Here is a 13739-nt window from a genome sequence, read left to right as displayed (position 1 = left end):
AAATGTAATTAAATCAAGTGATTGTAATGCTGTTACTTCCGTTGTGTAGTTAACCATCTATCATTTTAGATGTTTCATTAGCAGCCTGATGAAATTAGCTGTGTAGTTAGCCGACTTCTGCCATCCAAACAGATGAGGTGAATTATGCAGATCACTAGCACAGTACACAGATTACCACTTCTTATTCCAGCCAGACTTCAGGTACTTCATTCGAATCATGCAGTAACAACAAAGATTTATTACTACTGGCTTTTTAAATTGTGCTTCTTCTGTTCTAGAAAAACAGAAACATGTGATCACAGGGTTTTGTTTTTTTCAATGACATTTGTGTTGGTTGTGTCGGTTGCAGGCAAACATTTATCATAATGGTTAGATATTAGGAAATAGCTTAAAATGTGTGCATATTTAACTTGTTGCACTGCCGTAGTGTTACCTGCGTGGGATCTCCTCATGAGCATATGACTGTACCCTGGATGATGATATGTGAGGAGCTTGAACTTGATTCGCTAACAGAAACTCATTTGGCTAGCTTAGCGCACATGTCTTGTGGCAAGATATATGCACTTAAATGTTTTAAGTCATTGGCTGTTCTGCCAAATTGCCACCAACCTGCAACTTTGTGAGCTGACTGTTTCGCGATTTTTGTGTTTTAGACAACAAAAATAAAAGAAAAAGATGTACAGATCCAGGCTTTTCCTTTACTGTGGTAGTCGCATAGAATGACGTCACTGACACTGGTTTAATATGAAAACAAACTTTGCAAAAAAAAGAAAGAAGAAGAAGTGAGTCGGCGTGTCATCTTTATCGAGCACCATACATGTTTTGCCTCACATTAAAATTATTATTTTTCCTTTTCAAAAATAATTTATATTCAGAGAAGTCAAATATAGCAAATTTGTACAGCTTACACGGCGGGCAGGTGGCGCAGAACACCTGCCGGCCCCTGGCAACTTGAAGCACAGACAGGCCCTGGTTCGAGCCTCGGCTCGAACACACTCACTGAGTTCAGGTCCTATCTGTGTCTTCAGTCTGCTAGGGGGATTCCTGGGCTGCGCAGGGAATCCCAATCCTTTTTTTTTCTTTTCTTTTTTGGGCTGTTGGGGCCTGTATTTACAAAGCTGGGACTATCTCCGTTGTCATGGCTACCAAGAACAACGCCAGCTTGGGGGAGAGCGGAGAGCCGATAAGCAAACACTCATTCATCCTTTCTCCTCTTTCGTTTCACAGCTGCTGCGGTGGGAAACGCTGGGACTTGTGTGGCTATGCAGTTTTTGCATTGTTGGCAACTTTTAAGGACCAGCCTTGAATTTTACAGATTTGATAAGTGAAGCCTGGATATATAGTGAAGAGAGCTGGGATAATCTGGACAGAATCTGCAGGCTGCATCTCCAAATCACAAGTGGCTTTAGATCTGACTCTTACAGACAGGCATGCATGTCTTAGGGTGATTACACACTAACACATTGTGATTAATCACACACATTTGTATACATTTTATTAACAAGATAATAAAAAAAAAAACATTATACAAAATGTGTTTTTGTGACAGGCCGCTAGTAACAAAGTGCTCAAAGATTTCAAATTGGTTCTTTCCCAAGTTTTCTGTTATGTGTACACATATTCCTTGAATTAGGTGCTTTTTAATTCTCCAATAATGGTCAGTGCAAAGTGTTTACACAAACAAACAAACAAACAAGTGTTTACACAAACAAACAAACAAAAAACATTACTCAGAAAATGGTCAGGTACAAGAACTGGATTAAAAAGGATTGGAAAAAACAGATAATGTCCAATGAAATACTTTAGCGTGTGGCTCATGACTTTTGCACAGTACTGTAAATGTTATTAATAATGAAAGATATAAAGATGTAGCTTTCCCATTTTTAAAAAATTCCCATACACATTATTCTTTTCTTCTAGTGAAGGTGCCTCCTCCTTCAGACCTTAGGATAACTAATTTCTCAGACAGTGACATCACGGTGCGCTGGGAAGCTGCAGATGATGATGATGTTTCTTACCTCATTAAGTGGATCTCCCTAAGTGGAGGCGACCTGAGGCAGGTGGGGAAGAACTATTGAGTTGTTGGAGTACATATTATGAAATAAAAAATACAATATCTCAATAAACTGTTGTCCTGTGTCTTAAGGAGTATCAGATATCACTGTCTGCACTCTATGGAGATGGAGCTCAGAGTGAAGCTGTGGCCGTACGCTATAGCACCTGTGAGTCACACATTTTAACTATATCAGCTGCTGGTGGGAGCAGGCTCTCATGGATCTTTCTGGATATTTGCAGCGGGGACATGCTGGGGTCATTTTGGAGCAGGTTAATTTGTGTGCGCCACGTGTCATAATCAGTTTTGTTGTTAGGTCTGGGAACCTTACCGGAGAAGGTACGGAGTCTAACCTGGGACTGGATGTGTTTGACATCTTGCCTTCGTACGATATGCTCTACCACGACCTTCTGAATGTCAGGTGGATTCAAATCACTTACTGAAAGGGACGCACAGGCTTAAGCAGACAAAGAAGGAAATCGGGTAAACCCTCCAGCACTCATTTCTGTGTCCATTTTGGGCTAAAAACAAAAACACCTCATAACTACCTGTGGATGCTGGCTGAGCCTCTGAAGGTTGAGTGATATGTCATTAAGCAGGTAGTCAGAGTTCTCATTGATCAGTTCCTTGAGGGAAGTGTATCCACAGGCCTTACTGATGTCCTACATGGAGCTCAGCGCCGCCTGGCTCACCAGCAGTGTCTCCTCACCAGCTTTCTCCAGCACAGGATACAGCGAGGCCATCAACAAGGCACAGAAATTGCGGCCCACTGGCTGAGCACAGCAGGCGATTCCCCCGAGTTGGATGCACAGCTGACAGATGTTGCTGTTGAGCTAATGGATCATGGATGCAGATGTTGATGATGAAGGAATCACTTGGAGAGAGCTTGTATTTGAGTTGCTGGCATCACTGTTGTATATCGAGGGGAGTCTGGATGGACCGAGCAGCTACGCAAAGAGACAAAACCTGTGTTAAAGCACTGCTTTCTAACCACTTTTACACATGCACTGCAGCTCTGAAGTTTTCAAGATATTGTCCATGCACGTGAGAACGCAAATGTCTGACACAGTTAGATCAAACATTAAACAGCCTTTAGCCTTCCTGCTCCTGAGTGAAAGCCTGTATTATATCTGACTGTGCTCATGTGGGGATAAGACAGATTAGCCTTTTCTCAAAGTGAAGAGTGGGGGCCAATTTAGGATCTTCACTCAAATTTAAAATACAAGGGAAACTGATGTATTTCCTTAAATAAACAAAAACCACACAAGCGCTTATAAAATGCTCATCCTACCCAGTCATATGCAAAGTGTTAGAATCAACGTGTGATCCACCTGCCACTAAGAGATATTATTTCTCTTTGGTAGATGGAAAAAATGGAATCAAACTCACTGTCAGTAGCTACAACAGCACATTTGTTATAATATGATGAATCAAGCATTTAGATATTAAATAGTATTGAGGGAGACAGGATCAAATACAGTGGGGCAAAAAAGTATTTAGTCAGCCACCAATTGTGCACGTTCTCCCACTTAAAAATATGAGAGAGGCCTGTCATTTTCATCATAGGTATACCTCTAACTTGTCCGAGTTTTAAAGAACTGATTTGCAAATTATGGTGGAAAAGAAGTATTTGGTCACCTCATTTTTTGCCCCACTGCGTAATATACAAAGATATTTGTGGCAACTCGATGTGCTTTGTCCACTTTTATTATCGGATTGCTCTGTTAACCAAAGGGAATACCTCAGTTTATTGTATGTTTGACTATAATTTACAAAAAGACTAAAGCATCATTTCTTATCTTTTCTACAATAACTATGAAATGAACAAATGGAGAGTGCTCGCTCAAGTCATGGATCAAGTGACTTAAAGGGCCGTTTTCAAAGAAAACTAAAAGTGTATAAGCAACCAAGGAAGTGAGTCCTACCTGGCCACTGGACAACATTCAGTGACAGTGCACTTGCTGGCATCTCCGGTGGGCAGAGCCCTGATTCAGTAGGGTGAATAAGGGATCTTGTCTCCTCCGTACTTAATGAGAGTGGTGTATCTGTCAGTCATGTCTGGCACATAAAACACCAGGTAGGTCCCATCATGGCTGTCACAGATATCTGCTTCTTGGGCTTCCCCTCTGGGTCCTTCAGGAGAAAACAAAAACTGTTACCTAAATATCAATGCTTTGAATACATTATTGTGTGGTCCACGTTCATGCACTCACAGTGATCTGCACTGCCAGCAGTCCCTCACCTGCATCTTTGGCATCAATGGTGACCTTCACTGGCAGAGAGGTGGGCGCTCCAGTGGTGTTAAGGCCGGATCCACTTGCACGCACCTTGCTGGTATCATGGGTGGGCAGCACCTTCACCTTGTAAGGGCGGACCAAAGGGGAGAGAAGACAACTGGCTGTGGAATACAGTCTCACAAATGAAAGGAGCCTTATTTACAGAACCGAGTAAACCACGCAAAGAGTTTTCCATTTTCAAAGCTGGCCAGAGTGGAACACTGTAACATGTAACACCTAGAAGGTTCAGATGGCTGCAGTACTTTGCTAATTTGGATCAAATGTTTGGGGGGAAAATGTAATTAAATCAAGTGATTGTAATGCTGTTACTTCCGTTGTGTAGTTAACCATCTATCATTTTAGATGTTTCATTAGCAGCCTGATGAAATTAGCTGTGTAGTTAGCCGACTTCTGCCATCCAAACAGATGAGGTGAATTATGCAGATCACTAGCACAGTACACAGATTACCACTTCTTATTCCAGCCAGACTTCAGGTACTTCATTCGAATCATGCAGTAACAACAAAGATTTATTACTACTGGCTTTTTAAATTGTGCTTCTTCTGTTCTAGAAAAACAGAAACATGTGATCACAGGGTTTTGTTTTTTTCAATGACATTTGTGTTGGTTGTGTCGGTTGCAGGCAAACATTTATCATAATGGTTAGATATTAGGAAATAGCTTAAAATGTGTGCATATTTAACTTGTTGCACTGCCGTAGTGTTACCTGCGTGGGATCTCCTCATGAGCATATGACTGTACCCTGGATGATGATATGTGAGGAGCTTGAACTTGATTCGCTAACAGAAACTCATTTGGCTAGCTTAGCGCACATGTCTTGTGGCAAGATATATGCACTTAAATGTTTTAAGTCATTGGCTGTTCTGCCAAATTGCCACCAACCTGCAACTTTGTGAGCTGACTGTTTCGCGATTTTTGTGTTTTAGACAACAAAAATAAAAGAAAAAGATGTACAGATCCAGGCTTTTCCTTTACTGTGGTAGTCGCATAGAATGACGTCACTGACACTGGTTTAATATGAAAACAAACTTTGCAAAAAAAAGAAAGAAGAAGAAGTGAGTCGGCGTGTCATCTTTATCGAGCACCATACATGTTTTGCCTCACATTAAAATTATTATTTTTCCTTTTCAAAAATAATTTATATTCAGAGAAGTCAAATATAGCAAATTTGTACAGCTTACACGGCGGGCAGGTGGCGCAGAACACCTGCCGGCCCCTGGCAACTTGAAGCACAGACAGGCCCTGGTTCGAGCCTCGGCTCGAACACACTCACTGAGTTCAGGTCCTATCTGTGTCTTCAGTCTGCTAGGGGGATTCCTGGGCTGCGCAGGGAATCCCAATCCTTTTTTTTTCTTTTCTTTTTTGGGCTGTTGGGGCCTGTATTTACAAAGCTGGGACTATCTCCGTTGTCATGGCTACCAAGAACAACGCCAGCTTGGGGGAGAGCGGAGAGCCGATAAGCAAACACTCATTCATCCTTTCTCCTCTTTCGTTTCACAGCTGCTGCGGTGGGAAACGCTGGGACTTGTGTGGCTATGCAGTTTTTGCATTGTTGGCAACTTTTAAGGACCAGCCTTGAATTTTACAGATTTGATAAGTGAAGCCTGGATATATAGTGAAGAGAGCTGGGATAATCTGGACAGAATCTGCAGGCTGCATCTCCAAATCACAAGTGGCTTTAGATCTGACTCTTACAGACAGGCATGCATGTCTTAGGGTGATTACACACTAACACATTGTGATTAATCACACACATTTGTATACATTTTATTAACAAGATAATAAAAAAAAAAACATTATACAAAATGTGTTTTTGTGACAGGCCGCTAGTAACAAAGTGCTCAAAGATTTCAAATTGGTTCTTTCCCAAGTTTTCTGTTATGTGTACACATATTCCTTGAATTAGGTGCTTTTTAATTCTCCAATAATGGTCAGTGCAAAGTGTTTACACAAACAAACAAACAAACAAGTGTTTACACAAACAAACAAACAAAAAACATTACTCAGAAAATGGTCAGGTACAAGAACTGGATTAAAAAGGATTGGAAAAAACAGATAATGTCCAATGAAATACTTTAGCGTGTGGCTCATGACTTTTGCACAGTACTGTAAATGTTATTAATAATGAAAGATATAAAGATGTAGCTTTCCCATTTTTAAAAAATTCCCATACACATTATTCTTTTCTTCTAGTGAAGGTGCCTCCTCCTTCAGACCTTAGGATAACTAATTTCTCAGACAGTGACATCACGGTGCGCTGGGAAGCTGCAGATGATGATGATGTTTCTTACCTCATTAAGTGGATCTCCCTAAGTGGAGGCGACCTGAGGCAGGTGGGGAAGAACTATTGAGTTGTTGGAGTACATATTATGAAATAAAAAATACAATATCTCAATAAACTGTTGTCCTGTGTCTTAAGGAGTATCAGATATCACTGTCTGCACTCTATGGAGATGGAGCTCAGAGTGAAGCTGTGGCCGTACGCTATAGCACCTGTGAGTCACACATTTTAACTATATCAGCTGCTGGTGGGAGCAGGCTCTCATGGATCTTTCTGGATATTTGCAGCGGGGACATGCTGGGGTCATTTTGGAGCAGGTTAATTTGTGTGCGCCACGTGTCATAATCAGTTTTGTTGTTAGGTCTGGGAACCTTACCGGAGAAGGTACGGAGTCTAACCTGGGACTGGATGTGTTTGACATCTTGCCTTCGTACGATATGCTCTACCACGACCTTCTGAATGTCAGGTGGATTCAAATCACTTACTGAAAGGGACGCACAGGCTTAAGCAGACAAAGAAGGAAATCGGGTAAACCCTCCAGCACTCATTTCTGTGTCCATTTTGGGCTAAAAACAAAAACACCTCATAACTACCTGTGGATGCTGGCTGAGCCTCTGAAGGTTGAGTGATATGTCATTAAGCAGGTAGTCAGAGTTCTCATTGATCAGTTCCTTGAGGGAAGTGTATCCACAGGCCTTACTGATGTCCTACATGGAGCTCAGCGCCGCCTGGCTCACCAGCAGTGTCTCCTCACCAGCTTTCTCCAGCACAGGATACAGCGAGGCCATCAACAAGGCACAGAAATTGCGGCCCACTGGCTGAGCACAGCAGGCGATTCCCCCGAGTTGGATGCACAGCTGACAGATGTTGCTGTTGAGCTAATGGATCATGGATGCAGATGTTGATGATGAAGGAATCACTTGGAGAGAGCTTGTATTTGAGTTGCTGGCATCACTGTTGTATATCGAGGGGAGTCTGGATGGACCGAGCAGCTACGCAAAGAGACAAAACCTGTGTTAAAGCACTGCTTTCTAACCACTTTTACACATGCACTGCAGCTCTGAAGTTTTCAAGATATTGTCCATGCACGTGAGAACGCAAATGTCTGACACAGTTAGATCAAACATTAAACAGCCTTTAGCCTTCCTGCTCCTGAGTGAAAGCCTGTATTATATCTGACTGTGCTCATGTGGGGATAAGACAGATTAGCCTTTTCTCAAAGTGAAGAGTGGGGGCCAATTTAGGATCTTCACTCAAATTTAAAATACAAGGGAAACTGATGTATTTCCTTAAATAAACAAAAACCACACAAGCGCTTATAAAATGCTCATCCTACCCAGTCATATGCAAAGTGTTAGAATCAACGTGTGATCCACCTGCCACTAAGAGATATTATTTCTCTTTGGTAGATGGAAAAAATGGAATCAAACTCACTGTCAGTAGCTACAACAGCACATTTGTTATAATATGATGAATCAAGCATTTAGATATTAAATAGTATTGAGGGAGACAGGATCAAATACAGTGGGGCAAAAAAGTATTTAGTCAGCCACCAATTGTGCACGTTCTCCCACTTAAAAATATGAGAGAGGCCTGTCATTTTCATCATAGGTATACCTCTAACTTGTCCGAGTTTTAAAGAACTGATTTGCAAATTATGGTGGAAAAGAAGTATTTGGTCACCTCATTTTTTGCCCCACTGCGTAATATACAAAGATATTTGTGGCAACTCGATGTGCTTTGTCCACTTTTATTATCGGATTGCTCTGTTAACCAAAGGGAATACCTCAGTTTATTGTATGTTTGACTATAATTTACAAAAAGACTAAAGCATCATTTCTTATCTTTTCTACAATAACTATGAAATGAACAAATGGAGAGTGCTCGCTCAAGTCATGGATCAAGTGACTTAAAGGGCCGTTTTCAAAGAAAACTAAAAGTGTATAAGCAACCAAGGAAGTGAGTCCTACCTGGCCACTGGACAACATTCAGTGACAGTGCACTTGCTGGCATCTCCGGTGGGCAGAGCCCTGATTCAGTAGGGTGAATAAGGGATCTTGTCTCCTCCGTACTTAATGAGAGTGGTGTATCTGTCAGTCATGTCTGGCACATAAAACACCAGGTAGGTCCCATCATGGCTGTCACAGATATCTGCTTCTTGGGCTTCCCCTCTGGGTCCTTCAGGAGAAAACAAAAACTGTTACCTAAATATCAATGCTTTGAATACATTATTGTGTGGTCCACGTTCATGCACTCACAGTGATCTGCACTGCCAGCAGTCCCTCACCTGCATCTTTGGCATCAATGGTGACCTTCACTGGCAGAGAGGTGGGCGCTCCAGTGGTGTTAAGGCCGGATCCACTTGCACGCACCTTGCTGGTATCATGGGTGGGCAGCACCTTCACCTTGTAAGGGCGGACCAAAGGGGAGAGAAGACAACTGGCTGTGGAATACAGTCTCACAAATGAAAGGAGCCTTATTTACAGAACCGAGTAAACCACGCAAAGAGTTTTCCATTTTCAAAGCTGGCCAGAGTGGAACACTGTAACATGTAACACCTAGAAGGTTCAGATGGCTGCAGTACTTTGCTAATTTGGATCAAATGTTTGGGGGGAAAATGTAATTAAATCAAGTGATTGTAATGCTGTTACTTCCGTTGTGTAGTTAACCATCTATCATTTTAGATGTTTCATTAGCAGCCTGATGAAATTAGCTGTGTAGTTAGCCGACTTCTGCCATCCAAACAGATGAGGTGAATTATGCAGATCACTAGCACAGTACACAGATTACCACTTCTTATTCCAGCCAGACTTCAGGTACTTCATTCGAATCATGCAGTAACAACAAAGATTTATTACTACTGGCTTTTTAAATTGTGCTTCTTCTGTTCTAGAAAAACAGAAACATGTGATCACAGGGTTTTGTTTTTTTCAATGACATTTGTGTTGGTTGTGTCGGTTGCAGGCAAACATTTATCATAATGGTTAGATATTAGGAAATAGCTTAAAATGTGTGCATATTTAACTTGTTGCACTGCCGTAGTGTTACCTGCGTGGGATCTCCTCATGAGCATATGACTGTACCCTGGATGATGATATGTGAGGAGCTTGAACTTGATTCGCTAACAGAAACTAATTTGGCTAGCTTAGCGCACATGTCTTGTGGCAAGATATATGCACTTAAATGTTTTAAGTCATTGGCTGTTCTGCCAAATTGCCACCAACCTGCAACTTTGTGAGCTGACTGTTTCGCGATTTTTGTGTTTTAGACAACAAAAATAAAAGAAAAAGATGTACAGATCCAGGCTTTTCCTTTACTGTGGTAGTCGCATAGAATGACGTCACTGACACTGGTTTAATATGAAAACAAACTTTGCAAAAAAAAGAAAGAAGAAGAAGTGAGTCGGCGTGTCATCTTTATCGAGCACCATACATGTTTTGCCTCACATTAAAATTATTATTTTTCCTTTTCAAAAATAATTTATATTCAGAGAAGTCAAATATAGCAAATTTGTACAGCTTACACGGCGGGCAGGTGGCGCAGAACACCTGCCGGCCCCTGGCAACTTGAAGCACAGACAGGCCCTGGTTCGAGCCGAGGCTCGAACACACTCACTGAGTTCAGGTCCTATCTGTGTCTTCAGTCTGCTAGGGGGATTCCTGGGCTGCGCAGGGAATCCCAATCCTTTTTTTTTCTTTTCTTTTTTGGGCTGTTGGGGCCTGTATTTACAAAGCTGGGACTATCTCCGTTGTCATGGCTACCAAGAACAACGCCAGCTTGGGGGAGAGCGGAGAGCCGATAAGCAAACACTCATTCATCCTTTCTCCTCTTTCGTTTCACAGCTGCTGCGGTGGGAAACGCTGGGACTTGTGTGGCTATGCAGTTTTTGCATTGTTGGCAACTTTTAAGGACCAGCCTTGAATTTTACAGATTTGATAAGTGAAGCCTGGATATATAGTGAAGAGAGCTGGGATAATCTGGACAGAATCTGCAGGCTGCATCTCCAAATCACAAGTGGCTTTAGATCTGACTCTTACAGACAGGCATGCATGTCTCAGGGTGATTACACACTAACACATTGTGATTAATCACACACATTTGTATACATTTTATTAACAAGATAATAAAAAAAAAAACATTATACAAAATGTGTTTTTGTGACAGGCCGCTAGTAACAAAGTGCTCAAAGATTTCAAATTGGTTCTTTCCCAAGTTTTCTGTTATCTGTACACATATTCCTTGAATTAGGTGCTTTTTAATTCTCCAATAATGGTCAGTGCAAAGTGTTTACACAAACAAACAAAACAAGTCTTTACACAAACAAACAAACAAACAAAAAACATTACTCAGAAAATGGTCAGGTACAAGAACTGGATTAAAAAGGATTGGAAAAAACAGATAATGTCCAATGAAATACTTTAGCGTGTGGCTCATGACTTTTGCACAGTACTGTAAATGTTATTAATAATGAAAGATATAAAGATGTAGCTTTCCCATTTTTAAAAAATTCCCATACACATTATTCTTTTCTTCTAGTGAAGGTGCCTCCTCCTTCAGACCTTAGGATAACTAATTTCTCAGACAGTGACATCACGGTGCGCTGGGAAGCTGCAGATGATGATGATGTTTCTTACCTCATTAAGTGGATCTCCCTAAGTGGAGGCGACCTGAGGCAGGTGGGGAAGAACTATTGAGTTGTTGGAGTACATATTATGAAATAAAAAATACAATATCTCAATAAACTGTTGTCCTGTGTCTTAAGGAGTATCAGATATCACTGTCTGCACTCTATGGAGATGGAGCTCAGAGTGAAGCTGTGGCCGTACGCTATAGCACCTGTGAGTCACACATTTTAACTATATCAGCTGCTGGTGGGAGCAGGCTCTCATGGATCTTTCTGGATATTTGCAGCGGGGACATGCTGGGGTCATTTTGGAGCAGGTTAATTTGTGTGCGCCACGTGTCATAATCAGTTTTGTTGTTAGGTCTGGGAACCTTACCGGAGAAGGTACGGAGTCTAACCTGGGACTGGATGTGTTTGACATCTTGCCTTCGTACGATATGCTCTACCACGACCTTCTGAATGTCAGGTGGATTCAAATCACTTACTGAAAGGGACGCACAGGCTTAAGCAGACAAAGAAGGAAATCGGGTAAACCCTCCAGCACTCATTTCTGTGTCCATTTTGGGCTAAAAACAAAAACACCTCATAACTACCTGTGGATGCTGGCTGAGCCTCTGAAGGTTGAGTGATATGTCATTAAGCAGGTAGTCAGAGTTCTCATTGATCAGTTCCTTGAGGGAAGTGTATCCACAGGCCTTACTGATGTCCTACATGGAGCTCAGCGCCGCCTGGCTCACCAGCAGTGTCTCCTCACCAGCTTTCTCCAGCACAGGATACAGCGAGGCCATCAACAAGGCACAGAAATTGCGGCCCACTGGCTGAGCACAGCAGGCGATTCCCCCGAGTTGGATGCACAGTTGACAGATGTTGCTGTTGAGCTAATGGATCATGGATGCAGATGTTGATGATGAAGGAATCACTTGGAGAGAGCTTGTATTTGAGTTGCTGGCATCACTGTTGTATATCGAGGGGAGTCTGGATGGACCGAGCAGCTACGCAAAGAGACAAAACCTGTGTTAAAGCACTGCTTTCTAACCACTTTTACACATGCACTGCAGCTCTGAAGTTTTCAAGATATTGTCCATGCACGTGAGAACGCAAATGTCTGACACAGTTAGATCAAACATTAAACAGCCTTTAGCCTTCCTGCTCCTGAGTGAAAGCCTGTATTATATCTGACTGTGCTCATGTGGGGATAAGACAGATTAGCCTTTTCTCAAAGTGAAGAGTGGGGGCCAATTTAGGATCTTCACTCAAATTTAAAATACAAGGGAAACTGATGTATTTCCTTAAATAAACAAAAACCACACAAGCGCTTATAAAATGCTCATCCTACCCAGTCATATGCAAAGTGTTAGAATCAACGTGTGATCCACCTGCCACTAAGAGATATTATTTCTCTTTGGTAGATGGAAAAAATGGAATCAAACTCACTGTCAGTAGCTACAACAGCACATTTGTTATAATATGATGAATCAAGCATTTAGATATTAAATAGTATTGAGGGAGACAGGATCAAATACAGTGGGGCAAAAAAGTATTTAGTCAGCCACCAATTGTGCACGTTCTCCCACTTAAAAATATGAGAGAGGCCTGTCATTTTCATCATAGGTATACCTCTAACTTGTCCGAGTTTTAAAGAACTGATTTGCAAATTATGGTGGAAAAGAAGTATTTGGTCACCTCATTTTTTGCCCCACTGCGTAATATACAAAGATATTTGTGGCAACTCGATGTGCTTTGTCCACTTTTATTATCGGATTGCTCTGTTAACCAAAGGGAATACCTCAGTTTATTGTATGTTTGACTATAATTTACAAAAAGACTAAAGCATCATTTCTTATCTTTTCTACAATAACTATCAAATGAACAAATGGAGAGTGCTCGCTCAAGTCATGGATCAAGTGACTTAAAGGGCCGTTTTCAAAGAAAACTAAAAGTGTATAAGCAACCAAGGAAGTGAGTCCTACCTGGCCACTGGACAACATTCAGTGACAGTGCACTTGCTGGCATCTCCGGTGGGCAGAGCCCTGATTCAGTAGGGTGAATAAGGGATCTTGTCTCCTCCGTACTTAATGAGAGTGGTGTATCTGTCAGTCATGTCTGGCACATAAAACACCAGGTAGGTCCCATCATGGCTGTCACAGATATCTGCTTCTTGGGCTTCCCCTCTGGGTCCTTCAGGAGAAAACAAAAACTGTTACCTAAATATCAATGCTTTGAATACATTATTGTGTGGTCCACGTTCATGCACTCACAGTGATCTGCACTGCCAGCAGTCCCTCACCTGCATCTTTGGCAACAATGGTGACCTTCACTGGCAGAGAGGTGGGCGCTCCAGTGGTGTTAAGGCCGGATCCACTTGCACGCACCTTGCTGGTATCATGGGTGGGCAGCACCTTCACCTTGTAAGGGCGGACCAAAGGGGAGAGAAGACAACTGGCTGTGGAATACAGTCTCACAAATGAAAGGAGCCTTATTTAC

Source organism: Aulonocara sp. 'chitande type north' Nkhata Bay, linkage group LG10 (genome assembly GCF_057382095.1).
Source record: "Aulonocara sp. 'chitande type north' Nkhata Bay isolate Kocher_YH1m ecotype deep benthic linkage group LG10, A_spYH_male_GT1.1, whole genome shotgun sequence".
Taxonomy (NCBI): Eukaryota; Metazoa; Chordata; class Actinopteri; order Cichliformes; family Cichlidae; genus Aulonocara; species Aulonocara sp. 'chitande type north' Nkhata Bay.
This window is presented reverse-complemented; position numbering follows the sequence as displayed.